General features: G+C 37.9%; 1 long non-coding RNA gene across 1 annotated transcript; it reads left to right on the plus strand.

Moving 5' to 3' along the window:
• Nucleotides 1-2,597: 2,597 nt before the first annotated feature.
• Nucleotides 2,598-3,509, plus strand: LOC309497845. Its single transcript, XR_014205735.1, has 3 exons — nt 2,598-2,896; nt 3,057-3,285; nt 3,382-3,509. It is a non-coding gene; the product is annotated as an uncharacterized lncRNA (long non-coding RNA).
• Nucleotides 3,510-20,130: the final 16,621 nt, after the last annotated feature.

Raw genomic sequence — 20,130 nt, forward strand, 5'->3', positions numbered from 1 at the left:
TATAAGATATAAGATTTTGCTCATATCGCCACCTCTATGTGTAGGCAACTGCTTAAGCTTATTGGGATGGACAAACTTTTGCATGGTAGGCCTATTCCTTTTTCACTCTAAACGTATACAAAACAAAATTGCTATTAGGTTAGCTATATTAAGCTATAGCTTAATTGTAAGCTACTCTATCTTCATGCTATTTTAAAATAGGATCTTATGACTTTGATCAATTTATTTTTTGTTTAGATGACGATCTGTTTTACATTGGCAACAAGATGTCCCAAAAATTTTAAGTTGTGTGCAATGCAGAGGAGGATGACACACCATTTAAGGAATTTCATCACAGTGACATAGGTGCACTATGAAGGACTAAAAATGACAGAAGGAAAAATAAATAAATAAATGCAGAAATAATAGTGAAAATAAATACATTTTGGTAATACAAAATGGCTATTTCTGTATTTTTGCATTTATTTATTTATTTATTTATGCATTTCTATATGTATTTATTTATGTATTTATTTATGTATTTATACATTTATTTATACATTTATGTATTTATACATTTATTTATTTATACATTTATTTATTTATGTATTTCCACATTTCTACATTTATTTGTCCCTGCGCCTGTATGCTAATTGAGTGGGGGGTGCCAACATCAGTCTGGAGAAGGATTGGTTAGCTGGGGGCCGCATCGCTAACCAGACAGAAGCAAACGATCCATCTATCAGGCTACCTATGAATGCTGTGGCTAGTGTGTAATACAATCTATGGTAATGAGTCGGGCGGTGCTTAACTGTGGATCGTCCGTTTTCAACATGGCGGTCGGGTCAGAAACTTTCCTGTTTTAGAGGTAAACAGTACACTGAAATATATTTCTGAAAAGATTTATGTCGAGAAATAGACAATCCAGCAACAGAATCTTGATTCATATTTGATCAGCATTGCCTAGTTTTACAGTTTGTTGTGAGCCTGATGCTTTGCTTTGGACGGGTCCATCATGCACTGCACAGTCGGATCTACTGATTGACATCTTCTTAATCTATGGTGACATCCATCAGCGGATCCCATGTGTCTCCAGCATTTTATGCATGTGGGATCTCCAGCTGGAGAGACGAAATGGCTTCAAGTGGGAGGCCGCTGGCGGACCTGTTGCGCGATGTGGCTGACCAGCTCGAAAGCAGTGAGTTTCTACTCTAACTTCCTTCAGATCGATCCCCAACACCCAGTGCAACCACATAAAGTGATTTCACATTAGCAAACGTCAACAGACGCATTTGAATGACGTTAACTACCTATCTTATAATAACGGCAAATGTATTAACTTTAATTAAATTTACCAACCATGTGGCGTTCACTAAGTTAACATTGCATATCTTTTTGTGCAGCATCGGTTGGTGTAATGGCGGCAAATTCATCACCTCAGCCGCCACATATGCCTAATGTTAACGTTACACCCAACGTTACACCCAGACACCCAGTGGACGGTAGGTTCCTGCAAGAACATTTTACTTGATTTCAGACTTTAATGCACCCACATTGAAGAATTTGTGCATTGAATATAATGTTAGAAAAATTAAACCAGACACTGTCAACTAATGATCTGTAGACCATCGTTCTTTTGTTACTCAGTATAGTTTTTATTAGGGATGGGGATCGAGACCCGGTTCTGAAAGGACCCAAACTTTCTCTAAAATCAATAAGGTCCGAGCTTATCGGATACTGCTATCAGTGTTTCTAATGATGGCACCGAAACGCAGTATTAAATGGGCCCGGGACTGTTTATTATCAGGCTGCAGCTTCTGCCTCCATTCTGTCGCGCACACAGCGCCCTGCAGAGACGCAGACGCCGCTTCATCGCTGTGGAGACGGGGAAGTTAAGTTAGCTCCAAACTACTCAATTTGCCAACAGCTACGCTCCTTATGTGCAATAAAACCTTCGCGAGTAAAAAGACAATACTTTATTAGTACACCTGTGTGTAAGGTAAACATGTAGAAAGGATTAATTATCTCTGTCCCCAGTCTCTCATCCTGTATGTTATTTACAAGCACAGCTAACGCTAGCTTGCCAATTAGCCAAACGTTAAAAACAGTCTAAATAGAAAGCTGTCTGTAGTCTTAAAAACTCAGCTGCTGGCTGAGACAAACCAGCCGCTTAGTTCTACCTGGTAACATTACCTGCAGCCAGTGAATAACAGCAGAGAGGAGGAGGAAGAGGAGGGACTGATACAGACTGATTTCTAAATGTCACTCAGTATTGTGATGTCAGATATTAAGTGACTTTGCTGTTGTTAACATTAATGTGCTGCTCTAGAAACAACATTTAGCTGTATTTAAAACATTAAAGTCTAATCCTATAATTCATTTAAAAACAACCAGGCAGCTAATATGCACACTTCAATATATGTTTATTTATTGCAAGTCATATGTCATCTCAATATATAACAATGTTATCGCACATTGAATATTTTCCTCATAGCGTGCAGGCCTACCTCATGCCCTTTGGGTCTGGTCTTACCAAATAACTGTCACCAAATAATAGTAAAGTATCGATAGTGGGATCGATAAAGACTCTGATCGTTAAGCAGTCTCATTAAGGGTATCATTATCAATAAAAATTAACGATCCCCATCCCTAGTTATTATTATTTCCTACCATTCTTTAATAGATGTCTGGTCTCATCTTTTGAACACAGCCGAGGTTTCAAGACTGTTTGGCCCATATGCACGTGGAGGGAGAAGGTTGACAATGCGGCGATCCACTGCTGTACCCGTACAACTTCACTCATACACCCATTTATTCTGTTGTCTTGACGATAAAAACGTGGAGTTAGTCCCCAATCGATGTGTTAAACAGAGGCTCGCTGCTGCAGGGTTAGGGGAGAAACGTCTTACATTTCAAGGTAAATAAGACATCATGACTGCAATGTAGACTCTGTTTAAGTGGATGTCTTTATAATGTATATGAATTTATGATTCCAAAAAAAGTCACCTTGAAAACATGAGTTACTTTTTATGTGAGAAATTTCAGTTGTTAGTTATAGTATGCCTTCTCTTTTTCAGACAAATCCAGAGGAGTTCAGAGAATTCCTTTTAGCGGCATATCCTAAGCTCAGACGGGGGTGGATTTGAACTGCTAAAAATATCTGGAACAACTCGGAGTCGTGAACTGGTCCTCATCCCCTGTCCCAATGATGGCTACCATGTCCGATATCTAAAGGAACCACAAACTCAGATTGGTCATGCAACTATTTTTATCCGACCACTTCAGAGGAATCTGAATCTGGATCCTGTAAGTTTCTACTACTGTTCTCTTCTTAAAAATGCAGACTATGAATGACGGTCACATTATTATTATGTTTTAATTTTAAAATGATCTCTCCTACAGATATGTGGACCAGAATGCAGCAGTGAGATGGTTGGGCCAGTCCAGAAATGTGTGACTTGTGGAGAAGAATTCTCTTTTTCAAGTATTAAGGCTCATAGTGATGAATGCATGAGGTACGTATCAGTTTATGCATATTGCATGTGTAGCCAGACATCAGACAAGGGGCACGAGGTCCACCATCAGCCAACAGTTGAAGAGCATCGTGTGTGTTTGTGTGTGGATGTTGAATCAACCTTGTAGTGCAAAATGTATAACAAAAGAAGAGGGCAAATGTTATGACAAACAGCATCTATGTGATGTTTTAAATATGAGCCCATAAGTTCCAAAATGCCAAAAGCCCAAATGTGGAGGTCTGCATGTCCTGAATATTGTTCAATTTAAAGGTCCAGTGTGTAACAATTAAAAGGCTTCATTTACAGAACATGGCAGAAATAGAATAAAATCATCATAACTATGTTTTCATCCATGTGTGATCACCTGAAAATATGTTACCTTAAAATGACCCTTTGTTTCGAAAAGAAAACGCAGTAGTGTGGCTGGGGCCTAAATGGATGTTAAAACACTGACAGACAATTATGTGGCGGTGGCGCAATGGATAAGACTATGCCTTTGGTGTGAGAGACCCGGGTTCAATCCCCCACTGTGACCCATCCACCATTTTGTCCCTGAGCAAAACACTTAACCCCTAGTTGCTCCAGAGGCGTGTGACCTCTGACATATAGCAGCTGTAAGTCGCTAAATGAATAAAATGTAAATGTAAAATGTTTCTACAGACTCCATCGGTCCTCACTCATGGAGTCTGTCATGTTGAACATACATGTTTCTACAGTAGCCTAGAATAGACAAACAGAATATATACATATGGTATTTTATTTTTTTGTGCATTTTTCACGGCCACCATAGCTTTTCCTTCTTGTTAGGAAGGAGAGAGTGAGAGTAAAGCAAGGGGGTTACACTGATAGATGCCACTAAATCCTACATAACTGTCCTTTTCGATGTTTTATTTTGATATGACCTTCCTTTTCAACTTGTAATAGCACATTGCAGTCTTTATTTAAATTTGTCTTGCAATATAAAAAGTACACTAACCAAAAACCCCTCTATTTATAAAAGACTGTTGCCGAGCAGTGTTGAGGTACAAATGGAGGTAGCCTCAGAAAGCGACCCCCCCACTCCCCCAAAGTGAAGGTAGATCTGTGAGCACATTGACAAGACCACAGGAGAGTCAGACAGCAAGGGCCAGGAACTCAGGGCCACAGCAGGGAAATATCCCAACCTCAGTACCACGTCATGGACATGTGCCTACTCCTCAGACCAATGATCTACTTTCCTTTGAGGAAGGAGGCTTTGCTGGTCTGTTAACAAGCTAAAAGATTATTTTTTATTATTTTTTATTAAGCCTACATTTATACAGGGCAGGATAGCAAAGCATACATGTTCTTTTATAGCAATTTTGTGTTTGCAGTTAAATCACAAGGAAGATAACAAAGCTAAACAAACACGTGCAATGTGCAAGCTCAGTGAAAGCAGTCACAAGCATGTGTAGAACAGTTATTGGGAATGTTCTTTAAGTTATGGACTGGTAGAGGTGTTTATATCTTTAGTTGACATAGCGATTTCTGCACTAAAGCAAACTACATTTAAATGTTTTGTTTACTGACATACACGCTGTGTGTTTTGTCTGCTCAGGAGATGATGGCGTGACTCGCCATTTCTTTGCAACAATCATGTCCAAACTTCAGCATGGTTTTGATGTCAGTTTTGGTAAGCAAACATTTGTATTTTTATTTGATCCATTTATTTCACACTTTTTATGATGCATTCCTTCACTGTACATCTGATGGTGCTTGTTTATCAGCCCTGCCTGATACCAAAGACCCACATAGCAAAATTGGTTTGGCCCAGTGATGGGCCACACAATCTACTTTCACTTGGCCCAAATACAGCAATGAATTACGGTACATGACTGGACCAGGTCTGGTTGCCAGAACTTGGGCCACATATGGCCCATGGCATAGCCATATCTCAGCCAAATGTATGACTATAGCTGGCCCTATTCTGGTCCTTTTTAGGACCAAACAATTGATTCTACATGTCAGCCTAAACTAAACCTTGATCTAGCCACTTTATACACACCCTTGGCCCAAATGAAAAATGCCAGAAAAACAACAGTATTCTTAACAAATATTAATTTTTTCACATTTAAACGAAACAATTAGCAAAAAAAATTACATGAGGCATTGTGCACACTTCAACATCTGATTCAGTTCATGAACAAGAGGCACTGTGCACCAAGTCGCAAGTCGGTTAACCTGTTGTACTCTCCTGACGCTCTTTTCTCTTCATCCTTTCTCTTCTGCCACCATCCCTATCCGGGGCCAGATATAGCCATCTCTTAATGGTGGAATCTATTTCCTTTTCTGTGGCCGCAGATCAAAGCCTGACAGCCGCTGAAACATACATGGTCTGAAATTAGTTTCTGGATAAAAAAAATATGGCTATTGGATTTTAAAGGGATAGTTCACTTTAAAATGAAAATTCTGTCATCATATACTCACCCTCAAGTTGTTTCAACTCTGTATGCTGGCATTCTTCAAAATATCTTCCATTGTGTTCAGCAGAAGAAAGAAATTCATACAGTGTTGAAATAACTTGAGGGTGACTGTATGATGACAGAATTTTCATTTTAAACTATCCCTTTAAAGGACAATTACATTAAAACTGAACACAGACATTATGTAACATCTACACAGAGACTGTAAATTGATGCAGATCAGTAGTGAGTCTGGCACCATCCTCCTACCAGGTTCCAATATGACTCCAGGAGAAATCCAGTCTAAGCAGTTGCTTTTTACAGAGTCATGTGCAATTCAATAAGGACAGATATATGACTGCACTTTTCTTTTCTTTTTTTTATCTCGGCCTTAGTGCAATGCTATGATTGGTTCAACACAATTTGCTCAGCAGAAAATAATAAGGACATTATGAATCATGTGAACCAGTCATATCATGTACGTCTACACTTTCAACTTAAACTGGTCTATGTATGTATAGATCACACCAGAATGTCCCGGGTTCGGTTTTAGTGGAATTGTCGGTTACACTACAGTATGTTTTGCGGTGTCCTTTTTACACAGTTGTAATTGTTATTTAAGAACAGAGTAAAATTATGTATCATGTACTTACTATAGTGTTAGTATTAAGGTTTGGTTTAAAGTTACTGCATGTAACTATTCATAATTCACTGTTATTATTACAGTAAGTACATGTAACATGTAGCAAGGACACTGTAAAATAAAGAATAACAGAATTGTTTTTCTTCTCTCCCCCATCTACCTCCTCTACATATACCTTCTTCATGTTCCCTCCTCTCATCTTTTTCTTTCCTCATCCCCCAATTTCTCCACCCTCTCCTCTTCCTCTGCTTTTTTTCTCCCTCCCCCTTTCCATCCCTCACATTTCCATCATCTCGTTCTCCTCTGCTTTTTTCCTCTACTCCCCTTGTAACCTGAATTTAAATACATTTTAATTATTCTTAAAACTTAAACCACTCTTATGGCATTAAGTAAAACTTACCAATCACAACATCCTGTAAACGCAAGCGCTGGAAAACAATTATTTTAGTATACATTCTCTTCAGTGTATGTACATGTATAAACCTGTCTCTGTTTGTTAAATGTCAGTTTTAATTATCAATGTTTCTTATTTTTTTAAATGAAAACATATTACATGTTGTTATAAATATATGCAGTGAAGAGAATCAATGGGCTACGCCTTGCCTAAACCACATTTACATGTCCATTAATATGTTTAAGATTTTTTAAATGAAAAGAGGCAGAGTGGTGTTTTAGCCTATAACATATTTCGTTTTATTGTTCTGTGTGTACTATAGTGGCCGTGTGTACCAGATGTGGGCCGGATCTGGGCCGACACTATGTTACTGTCTGGGGAGGCAGAGTTGTATTTTACACCATATTCCGTTTTATTGTTGCCGAAAATATAGCCTACATATTAAAGATAACCGGAGTAGCCAGAGCGTGCTGAGTGATGCAATCAAGAACGCACTGTTCTATTTGCAGAATAACCGGACTTGCGTCCTCTCGTCCTCAGGAGTTCGTTCTTCTGAGTCGAACTTGGCAAGTCCGAACTACCAAGGACGCAAGTCCGAAGTTTGCGTACTTGGTATTGAGAAACGGCCGACGTTCTGACAATTACATTTTTAATAACAACCTTAACGGGCCTGAACAGTAGTTCAATGTCAACATTGTGACAACGCCGTATAACAACCTTCACCACACAACGTAGTTATGACGACCTTCTGGCCATGTTGTTAAAACGTTGTTAGAAGGTTGGGTACGTTGTGCCAACGTTCTGTGTTTGCTGGGAATTGCTTCTACACATTTTTTTGTATGTTAATCCATCAGTGAATGTCACTTAAATTGAAATAAATGGCTGAGCCTGTGATATAAAATAAAGATGTCTGATGTCATCTAACGATAAATGTTATCGACGCACATTTAGTGAATTACAACATTTTAAATAACATCTACGATTATACATTGTGGCACATCTTTAACATTTAACTTTCCGACTATGTTAACTCATACTAACTGTAAAATTCAAAATTATTACTTACCAAACTTCGCTCGCTTTGTTCTAGAGGTAAGAAGTCCAACCGTTAGTGAAGTGCAGCCTCAAGTGCGTCAGTGCCACTCTCTGCCCGGTGCCCGCCCACTTATTAAACTGCGGCGGCGCTGGATCCGGAAGTATCAATATTTTTTTAATTTGGGTTGAAGCGTTCTAAACCATTAACTAAATCGGCTAAATCGCAAGATTACACAGTTTCAATTGAAGAAAAAATATTTTTTTAAAGAAAAAAAGGAAAAAGTACAAGATTGAGTGTAAAGACTACAATGATGTACAACTACAAACCCATGAAGCATTGCGTTTTAGGCGCGCTATCTGACAATCAAACAATTAAAGTTCTATTCTATCTTGCTTTGACCTTTCACACTAACACACAATATATATATTGCTTACTTATGTTGTCCTCTATTGTAAACCTCTTTGGATAAAAGTGTTTGCTAAATGATTCAATGTAGCCTAATGTAAATTTAAAGTTTATGTTGTTTCATAATTATTCATTAAACCTTGCTGATAGAGAATAAACCCACGCTGCAAACAGGAGTAGGGGAAACAGCTGTGTGTGTGAAAATATTATTAATTATGAAATATCTGAAATTACATTTTAACTATGGGATAAGTCTGGCCACACATATGTGGGCCACATTTCTATATTTTATATGTGGGCCAAATAATACACTTAACAACTGGCCCATATCCTGTTTGCCACCTTAAAGACGGTCCAATCTCCCCCATAACCGGGCCATGTTCGGTTCACATGCCTCATGCCAGTGCTGACTGAATGCCAGCTGTGCCGGCTTCATGCCAAATCTGGGCCAGAATTCTTTGCTACCTGGGGAGGTACATGTGAATATAGCCATTTTTAACCTATTGCTTTCTTAATAGACTGCAAGATAAAGTTACCTTTAGTATCCAGTGGCTAGTACCAATGCTGTACATTACCTTCTATGTGGTGTGACTTTTCTTTTTCATTGTAAGGGCCAGGGGGAACTCTTCTGTTTGAGGGTGAAAAAGATCGTTTGATTCCCTCCACTTCCCACTTCCTTCTGGAGAGCGACTTTTTTCTTGTTGCTGGCCGAATGATTGGTCATTCATTCTTACATGATGGGCCATGTCTCGGTGGACTGAGCCTGGCAATCCTACATGTGCTCTTTAATGGATCCCCAGAAGAAGCCACAATAGATATTAAGGACTGTGCTGACCTTGATATCTGTGAGACAATTAAGTTGGTATGATTACTTTTTTTTCCAAAACCTTTTAGTGATATGTGAGATTGCTAAAATACTATCTATGGTGGCCCTGTTTTTATTTAACCTTTATTTTAACAGAAAAAGTCCCATTGTGACATGAAAAATCCTCTCCCCCTCTCCCTCTCACTTCTGTCATTAGAAGTAGAACCAACGTGACTTTTTACTGCGCAGAGTCGAACTACTCCCAAAAGTGCTATTCCACCATACATTATAGTTATCCTTTTTACCCGCTTAGAAAAGCGCCACGTTTTTTTTTTGTGTCACCATATTTGGTCGTGTAACTACTCGTGTAACTGTATTTAAATAGGGAAAACGTGGAGGTGTTTGGTCGCTTCTAACTTCATCTCTGTTTGGTACCATTGAATGAACTGGGCTAAGCTAAGTGCTATCAAAGTGTCACCGCGCGCCAGAGCGATTAAGTGCACGCACTGAGACAAGAGAGGTATGTATCAACTCGTCTCAGTTAAGGGAATAACATAGTTTAATATAAAAAAACAGTGGAGTATCCCTTTAAGGAATCGTGCAAATATAACAGAAACAAAATTAGGAAAACCTCTTATCAACATGACAACACATCGGCAGTATTTAGAAAAACACCCTGCAAGACAACACATTTCACACTGTAAACCCCGATAAGTTAAGATAACTCAAAAAATTTGAGGAAACTTATTACCTCAAAACTTTTAAGTTGATAAAATTAATTGTTTTAAGTCAGTTACACTTAAATCCATAGAACAGATTAACTCAAAATTATTTATTTGAATACACTTTTTGTATGTATTTTATAACTCAAAACTTTTAAGTTGATAAAATGTAGGTTTTAAGTCATTTACACTTAAATCCACAAAACAGATTAACTCAAAATTATTTATTTGAATAAACTATTTGTATGTATTTTATAATTCAATACATTTTATTGATCAGAAATTAAAAACACTACATTTTTGTTATACATTTAAAAATAATTAAAATCCAATACTTAATTTTCAAGAAATATGACCTCAAAATTAACATTAGCAAAATATTATTCCTTAAACATTAGAAAGGAAGACAATTTCAAACTTCGTATGTGAAAGTATGTTTTATTTTGCAAAAGAAATAATTCAAACCTGATGCATTAACATCTGTGAAACTTATACTAGTTTAGTATACTAGTATAGTACATCCATTCCTCTTACTCCTGAATCAGTAGCTCATTTTTTTGACTCAGCAATCTTGGTGTTAGTGGCTTTGAGTCATCCAAGCCAAGTAAGACTTTTTGGATGAAGTTACAGGTGTGGGTCAGCTCTTTGGGGTAGTTGAGATGTAATGCATACATCAAACCAAACATCAAAAGAAAACGCATCAGCCAACCTGGAAATGTCCCTTAGAACAATGTCACCTTCCAGCACAATAGCAATCCCAGCAGGGTCAAACTGAACAGTGGAACTCGAGTCTCCATTCACAAGAGCTAAGAGAGCTACAGCTGAATCTGCAATGTCTGGCTCATCCACCTCTTCAGTCTGAAAAGCATGAGAGAACTTCATGAGCATAATCAGATAAATAACATTAAAATTCAAATGAGATGTATAAAAACCTACATTCCACATCTTGGAAAAACACAGTCATCTTCGCGCAAGTAGACAGGGAGGGCTCGAAGTGCAGCTGTACGTCTGTTGTTAATATCATTGTGATCCGGTGCAAGAGATAAGAAAAAATAGAGATAAAAGTACAGATGAAAGCGGGGAAGAAATTTAAAGCGAGAGAGTTCAAAGCCAGGTTTAAACAATTAACAGATAGCAGTAAAATACATGTGCACATTAACCAATTAACAACTAAAAATGTAATTAACATAAAATTTACCAGAAGATCATAGGCACTAAAGATGCTTCTCAGTGCTTCTGCTGCCTTGCCAGTACGGGCAGAGCCTTCTGCCTTTAAACAGCAATCAGTCGAGGAGTTTGTTTGTCCAGCTCTGCATAGAACTTGTTTTTCAAGCTGATATTACTAATTCTGTGGAATTCTGCAGCAATCTGAAAGCAAGCATTCAAACAAATAAAAAAAATGTATGTTATGTTTAAACAACTGAATCATAGGCAGTATTGGGACATAAACAGCTGTGCGCCCAGGTGCTACAACATACTGAAACGGCATAACCATTGGGCAGTTTCTCTCAATAAAGGTCTTTCGTCGTTTATTTGAGGACATTTCTGCTCCTTTAGCAGCTGAACTGACAAAAACATTACTGTCCATAGCAACACTAACAATTTCATCAAGAGCAGCGTCACTCACAGTATAGCAATGTCTCTGTAATACGTCATTAACTGCTTCTTTCAGCAGCAGCCTTGACAATGAAAACAGCTGACACAAATGTTCTACTATTTCCACCCCCATATTCTAAATTGTAATTTTACTCACATATGCTCTGGTCGCAGAAGTTTTAACCTGTATAAAAAAAAAACACACAAATTAATAGTGAGGCAGAGACATGTCAAAGTCATACATCAATTTCAGAATTGGGAACATTTAGCTTCGATTACAGCTTATTTAATTCTAAACATCGGTTAAAAAACAAGTAAGATTGAATGAAAGTGGTTTTAATCTTTTTTTTTTTTTGTAACCGAAAAGCTTCAAGACAACTGCAATAACCAACAGTAGTGCCACAAATTAATATCCGTGTAAGTTAATGCGATTGCGTGCATACATTAACTCTGTCTCTAAATTGTTTAAATATAGTTAAAATCACTCCACAAATAACATTGCAACATGTAACGTTAGGCCTAAAGTGTGCCTGATCATTTTAGTAGGTCTATGTTAGCTAAGTGCAACAAGTTAGCTAAATCGTTCCAGTTTGATGACACATTCTGATGCAGATTACATGAAAAACTTATTTGAGAAAAATATTTGAGAAGTAGCTGCTAGATTATAGCCGCTAAACACACCGCAGCAACCACAGAAATGATGACGACGATGAACGATGTTGATTCCACAGAGAGAACCACGGCACGTTGAGGCAACGATTCCTGCATTACATGGCGGGCGCGCGCGCTTCCAATTTCAAATCCGAGCGCGGGCTTCAAGGTTCAAATCCGAGCGCTCAATTTCAAATAGGAATTATTTTTACTCCGTTGTTATTTTTTACAGTCATTCGTGTAAAACATGAAATAAATGGACATGGCATGACATGTTGACTCTTTGTGTTTTGGAGAGTTTTACCTAGTAGCCTATGTTATGTTATAAAAAATATGCAAATAAAGTGCGCGAGCAGACTTTTCTTTTTCGTTGGCAGATTGGAATGCAATAAAGCTCATTACCGCCACCAAGAGGCAAAAATAAGGCTATGGTAATAATATGACGTCATGTTTACTTATTTTATTTGAGTTCCTTGAAGTTAAAACAGCCCAATCGTTGAACAAACTTAAACGTTTTAAGTTGAATGAACTGTTTCACAGTTTTGAGTATAGTTCACTTATTTTTTATAAGTAGGTTAAACTGTTCGGGAATACAAATGCTCTGCAAATACCGAAAATGACAATATACTGTACGTGTTTCCAGAGGACACTGAATACGCCTGGACTCGCTTGTTGCTATGTGTTTGTGGCCTTTGTGACTAATAAAATCACAAGAGGTCTGTGTAACATCTGTTATGTGTTGAAAGCAAAGTGACAGCATGGAACTCACAGGACCTTGCAGAGCTAAAAAGTGGAATTCTATCAAGTCATTTTAATTTCTGAGGAGATTTATTTGAACTTTGCTATGTTTTGGTAATGTGTATAAAGTAAAAAAGATTTCAAGGGTGAAAACTAAGAAATCAAGTATTAATTCCAACTTTCATTATTAGTTTGATGGCACAGCGGAACTGTCATCTGAAGAAAAGCACACCATCAATGAGCTGACAATGTCCTGGGATTTGCCTCGAGTCACATCAGAGAACAGGAGGTGCTTGACAAACTGCTACTCCATGCTGAGAGTATTCTATACTTAAGAGATCATATACATCCCACTGACTGTTCAGAAATGGTGTTTTGATGGACTGGATTTTGGCTTTTGTTCCTTTGAGATACATTATATATTAGATATTGTTACAAGAGCTATGAGTTGAAGAAGGCTGCTGGCTTTTTAACAAATATTTTGCAGGTCCTTGGAAGAACCTCCAGACAAGTAAAACAATTACGACATGGTTTAAAAGAGACATTGATCTGGCCTTTGGTAACAGAGAGGAAAGACACAATTCCAATTCTCTTTCCAAGAATGTCTGATGCACAGTGCACACCACAGGTAAATGTCAAGTCAAAAACACTCTTAACCCATGGTCGTTTCAGTACATAACCACAATTGACTTGAGAGAAGAGCTCCAATAATTAGTTGCTTGGCTGAAACAATTCTGTAACTATTTGGTTAATCAAAGTGTAACTGTATTGAAACCTGTTGTAGAAACTGTAAACAGCCATTACTTTTCCCTTCAGCTACACTTGTCATTGGATTGCAAACTCACTACATCCTGACCATACAATCACACAACTTATATGGACTCTCTATATCTATATGGCAGTTTATTGTAATAATTTTGTCTTGGCTGTTTAGGAAAAGCAGGCGTTAACTGATTGCTAAAAAATATTTTGGCAGATGGTCTTGGACCAGATCAACTGGCCCACACAGGACGAAGAGGAAGACAGTGATGTCTCTTTGGAAGATACATGTAGAATCACAGGATTCCTTCGCACATTTGTTGAGAACGTTAAGTTAAAGTGTACTTAATGTAATAGTCCCTCACAGGTTATTTAACTGGAGCTTTGTAATGGGACAGAGAAATAACTGAAGCTGACACAAGAATGTGCTTCCTCTATTTGAATCTTTCAGTGTGGGTCTTACAGTAACAAACGAAAGCACATATTTGATAATAAAATGATAACAGTGAACCTTTTGGTTTTTGCATTAGATAGACAGCCATTATCAACAATAACAGAAAAATGCCCTTTTTTCTCTCCTGTGGTAGCCTCTCCAAACATACTTGGGAAAACTTGTGCAGTTCTGGGTGGGCAGGAATGTGCTTCCCAAACAGAAGTGGTGGATAGCCGCTTCCCAAAGTCTTCCACCTGCTTCAACCTGCTTAACTCCCAGGACATTACAAAGAATATAGTGTCTTTGAAAGAGAAGTCCATGCTGCTATTTTGAGTGTTGATGCTGGTTTTGGAATGGTCTAAGGACATTCATCATATATAATGTGTGCACCATAACATTTTGTTATATTGTTGCCTTTGATTTTTTCAAAAATGAGTACAGTAAAACTGTACTGAACAGTGAATGAGTTCAAAGTTAAAGAATAAAAAGCATTTGCATGTAGCACCTAGTTCTGTGTGTAAAACTGTGCAAGTAAAGTCTGCAAGCTTGTCATGTGTTGAGGCATAATTTTATTAAGTACTTTATGTAAAGCATTTCTGTGTTTGGTTCAATAACACTAGTCAATTGGTATAATTAATTTAATACATTAAAGAATGCTGCATTAAGTTTATTAAAGAGAGTTCCAGCATTCTGGTAATGTTAATGCTGTCTCAATGACATTGCATGTTGGGACACTTAAATGCAGCTATTCTTAGCATTATTATTTACAGCTGTGCTTTTCCTGCTTTAAGTTGTTCAGTCAAAAGATCTGCGTACATTGTTAAAAAGGAGACAAATTGGAGTTCCCTTTTTTTCTCCATATGTTTTTCTGAAACAACCAGTACTTGATCATTGTGATTTACATAATGTCTGTCTTTCTTTTCATTTAAGCTAAATGCTTCAAAACAACAAATATTAACCACAATGGGACAGTTATGTCCGAGGATGTCCAACAGGCTTGAATTGTGTATAGGACGAATTTGTTCATGAGTATGTTGTACAATGCAGTAAGTATTTGATATGAAGACTGCTGTCAAATAAAGACAATGATTTCTCTCAGAATTGTCTTTCATTGTGATTTTAACAAGAAAATTGGAATCTTACAGGAAATCACCATTAGTATCACAGCTGTTATAAAGTACAGCATTAACTACTACTTGCTTCTTATTTAGGTTAAACCTTCTGCATCTTACAGCTTTTGAATCCGGAATTTACAGGAGCATTTCTCATAACTGGCTCACAGTTTGTATGTAGACATCCAACACATTGGACAGAGGGCCATCAGGTTTTGGTAGTCTTTTTATTTCCTGCTCTGTAAGCGAGCGCTGTAGCTGAACTTCAGGGACCACAACATCAGGCTGACGATAACCATTTTGTCCAGTCCAGTCAACTCCATACTCCATGACAACCTTTTAATGCAGAAACAGTGATTAAGTCATTGTGGTAATTATCAAATTAGTTTGTGGATGAGAGAGCTATAATGTAGAGTTCTCAACGGGCCTGAAAATTACAACCCGACCCGACCCGACCCGGCCCGTGGCTTTTAAAGCCTGGACCCGATGTAACCCGACACATCAATATGAATTATCTGCCCGAACCCGGCCCGCGGCCCGACGCCGCGTCGGAATTTTTTTTCTCATACACGTATTATCATGACCAGCAGACGCGAATTCAAATCAACCTTTAATGTTCACGCCTTTTAACAATACAAACAACTGAAACAATAAACTTTAAATATATAAATAGTCTGTAGTAGCGACGGTGAATTCACCTGCGGCAAGTTTACTTTTCACCAACTCCATCCTCTTCTCCAGGCTAAAGGCGTGCACGCAGCGGCGTCTGCCCCCGCCCCTCTCCATGATGCACGTTGCAAGCAGCAGCCAGACTTGCTTTATGGTGAACAGCAGCGATGATTAAAAAATGTTTTTGTTTTTTACTGAGCGGAAAAGATTAAGCCCGAGGTCCGACCCGAACCGAGTCATTTGCTTATATTTTCGACCCGAACCCGGCCCGAACCGGCGGGTCCCGTCGGGTTTGTCGGGCCGACCCGACCCGTTGAGAACTCTACTATAATGTTTATTTACCACAAATTACTGCTCCTTGTTTAATCCCAACATTATAGCAAAAAAAATAAAAAATCCATGGAGGTGTGCAGTACAGGACTTTTGAATGGTCTGTACCTGGATTAACAATTGAAACACTGTAATTGTACAATATCAGATGAGGTGGTTAGAATGTAGACATACTATGTAGAACATAGAAAAATAATAAATTCAAACCTGCATGGGGTCCTGCTGTGCCTCATGTTCATGGCGAGACCACAGCTGAAGTGGGGACTGATCTCCCTCAGTGCTCAGTCGGTGGCAGTTCCAGCCACGCTGGAAAACCTCAAGGTGCCTCTGAACATGAGGCAGAAAGCACCAATGTAGAGCAAACACATGAACTTCGCTGTCAGGATTTAGAAGCCCTTCTCTCTCAAGGTTGTTAAAGATGCTGTAGAAGAGATCAAGCACTCCAGTGTAAACATCTCTCCAGAGCCTCTCTATTCTTATGGGGAAAAGGAAAACTGCATTTCATTATGCAATTTGGTGCAGATTTCTGTATTAGACTTTCTGTATGTGATTGTGTGGCATAGAACTTTCATCTTTGCAACTTGAAAATGTACCACTAGAAGAGATATAGGCTGTTATGCAAAAAGAGGATTTTGTTTTTTGGTTCGTCCTACATTTGTGAGTCACAAGTGATGATTGAGAGGCATTGTGTTTGTGTGAGTCTATACATTGTCTTTGTTTTTTTAATGCTTGCATAGTAGGCTTATGCCTTTAAGATACTTTTGGGAAATGAAGCCCAGAAATGTAGGAATTTAAGTGTTTATTTTGTGTTCTGTATGACTGTTAACTCCTTCAATGTGCACATTATTGGGTAGATCATAATAATTAATCACCAATTGTTTCTCCTTTACATACTAGCTGTTTAGACATCCAAAGTAATTAAAAGTGATTCCAATTTATGTATTTGTAGGTAAGTGATCTGTTGCAAGCTGGAGGATGTTTGAGCTCAGAACACAAGCCTATAAGATGTGGTATCTGGTATGCCTACCTGATACAGCCCCACTTTACTATCACTTTTAAAGTGATAATTTACTTAAGTAATTTGCAGGTTAAAACTTCAGCCTTAAAAGTGAAGCAGTTTCTGTTGCCATCTTTTATAAAAAGTACAATGTTACCTTTGATTATGGACACTCCTGCCAGCAATGTGCGAATTCCTGTCAAGTCCTCTGTTTGCCACCATGTAGTATGCAACTTCAACATTTTCCCCTCCTTTATCTGACCTCACAAGAGATGGCACACTATAGACATCAACGGCTTCCAGAAAGCTTCTCAGGACTGTTGCTTAATCAGGCTATTATAAATACAATATTAAAAGCTGATCTTTAATAGACACAAAAAACATGGTTCCTGAATGATGAATAATGTTCTGGGTCCCAACTTCTGTTTTTTTATTCCAGGTCACAACATCTAGTTCATAATTTATGTTGTAATATACACTCACAACTAAACAAGTGGATTTATTTAATGAATGGTTCTGTGGAGTATTTTGATTTAAAGTAGTCCTTTAATCCATCCACCTAATCCATCCACCTACATAAAAAGTAGGCCTATCGAGTTTTCAAGACTAGGATAATTCACTGTATGGAGGTTGCTATGAAATTTAGTAAAAGTAGTTGATATTATTAATGTTTTTCTGATACCTTATTAACTTGTGATTTCCGTCGATGTGCCACAAACTGTTTGGCGCTGGTACAGAGTACCTAGTGCGCCTTCGTGGGTTTAGCTGAAGGGTGCGCATCAAAACTCCCTGAGAATCCACACGCCGCATGGATTCCTGCACACGTTGTCCTATAATATGCAAAAAAGGACAGAGAATTAGGTGTACTCAAAAAACAAGTTGACCCTTTCCCAATCTCACAGTACATTAACAAGTAGCCCAAAATCCAGCCTGACAGTAAATAAAAGAAAATAATTTTCCACCTGAGCAAGTAGCCCAAATCCCAAACTGTTAGTAAACTACCCCCAGAGCCAGTGAATGGTAATACAGTCACTTAATCTGTATGCGGATGCCTTGTGCACTGAGGTGCCCCAACATCATTTTGTAACCACAGTTGGGATGATGCTGCAGAATTTGGATCACAGTTTCATCCAGATCGTTGTCGTTCAGTGGAGTTAATAGATTGTGGACTCTGATCATCAAAAACATACAGTGTACATGACACAAATATGACCACATTAGGCTACATGCATAACAGTGATCAGTAATTCAGTTCAGCTCAGTATCATTTGCTTAGCTGTCAGTTATCTGCAAAAGCACTTAGGGCCCTATTTTAACGATCTGAAACGCAAGTGTCAAAGCGCAAAGCGCAAGTAACTTTGTGGGCGGGTCTCGGCGCTGTTGCTATTATACCGGCGGGATAAATGACTCTTGCGCCAGGCGCAAATCTAAAATGGGTTGGTCTGAAGTAGCTTCATTATTCATAGGTGTGGTTTGGGCGTAACGTGAAATAAACCAATCAGAGCGTCATCTCACATTCCCTTTAAGAGCAGATGCGCTTTTTCCATAGCGGATTGCTATTGTAACGGCGGATTTGCCAGGCGCGCGCCAGCAGCGGTTCACAGCCAAGGAGAGCAACGCTCTCGTCACGGCCGTAAAAGAGAGAAGTTACATTGAAATGGAGAAACCCACCCAAATTAACTTCGGTTAATTTGGGTAAATGTGTAAGCTAGATGTATGCTTTTATAATAAATTGTTTATCTATCTATCTATCTATCTATCTACAGATGGTGGACAACCAGAATGAGACTTTTACCGCCGCCGTTCCCGCGGCGGTAAAATTGGGATGTGTATTTGCTGCCTTTTACCGCTGAGTGGCGCTGTAATCACAGACTTTGAAAAGTGTCAGTTTATTCTCTCTATGACGTAATCTGCCGCGGCAGTAATCGGCAGTAATCTGAGCTGAGGTCACAGATAAATTCAAGATAAATATTGTGGTTAAACGAATCAAATTCATTAAATTTAAACAAAGTAGACACACGTTAACATTGTGTGCCCAGTTTTTCTATCATTTAGAAAGGCTATGTCAATAGGTTACTTGTCATTTACTTGTCATTTACTTCGTGTTATTTTAATGTGTTTGTAGATTTATTAACTGAAACATAACAGTGAAATAAATTTAAATAATTTACCGTAAAATTAAAACATTTTCAGGACTTGCAGTTAGGCTACTAACCGATGTTAGTCGGTTTAAGCATTCTTTGTTATATTCAGAATTAAATAGGCGTACATGTTGTTATGATTATCAATTGAATTCTTTAATAAATAATCAACCACAATGCCTATTACTGCCGCAGCAAAAATAAACCAGTCGAATTTCAAAGTCGTTCGCGAAATGACTATACCGGGTGGCGCAAGTGACAGGGCAAAACAGCAGCAACTGCGGCATTTTAAAAGGTAAGTTTCCTATCGGTTTATTTAAAAAAAAAAAAAAAAAAAACATGGCGCAAGATCTTGTAAAAAAAAAAAAAAAAAAAACTTTTTTCATTATTTGAACAAAAATGAGACTGATTGAATATGTAAAAATATAAACAAACAAAGCAGAGAATAAAACAAACTTTTAGGGAAAAAATATAGGCCTATTATGCTACAATAGAATTGGTTAACATTAACGAAAGCAAAATATGTAAAAATACATTTAAACCAAAATAAAACAAAAATTCGTGGCCGAGTGGTAGGCTATAACTTACGTTTCAATAATTCAGATGACACGGGAACAAATCGCGAACAAATCCCGAACTTTTTTATTATTAATGCAGAGAGATTTGATAGTTCTAAAATATTGCTACACCATATTGTTTTTTTCTCCTATAGCCTATATTAAATATTTTATATTTATAAAATAAAATTACCATTCATTTCCATTTTACATTAGGGAAAATTTGTA

This window comes from Leuciscus leuciscus, assembly GCF_965113295.1.
Source record: "Leuciscus leuciscus genome assembly, chromosome: 4".
NCBI lineage: Eukaryota > Metazoa > Chordata > Actinopteri > Cypriniformes > Leuciscidae > Leuciscus > Leuciscus leuciscus.